Here is a 296-nt window from a genome sequence, read left to right on the forward strand (position 1 = left end):
CGGAGGCACCAAAGAGTGATGGTCCCGTGTTCTCAGTCCCTGTCCTGGAAAGGGGAAGCTGCTGCTAAACTGAAAACACCCGATTTCTCCATCCTTCCCCCGGCTCTGGAGCAATTCCCAGTTGGTGTTTGAACCCAGCAGGATCAGTTCTGCATCTCCAGAGCCAGCAGTGACCCAGGGGCTGCAGCCTGGAGCCCATCTTGCCTGGGCTCTGGGCAGCACAGCCAGGTCAGCCATGGCTTTGGTTGGGTAAAAATCATCCTCAGGGGGGACAGTGTCCCCTTTCCAAGGCACGG

This window comes from Antrostomus carolinensis, unplaced genomic scaffold (genome assembly GCF_000700745.2).
Source record: "Antrostomus carolinensis isolate BGI_N321 unplaced genomic scaffold, ASM70074v2 scaffold31238, whole genome shotgun sequence".
Lineage (NCBI taxonomy): Eukaryota > Metazoa > Chordata > Aves > Caprimulgiformes > Caprimulgidae > Antrostomus > Antrostomus carolinensis.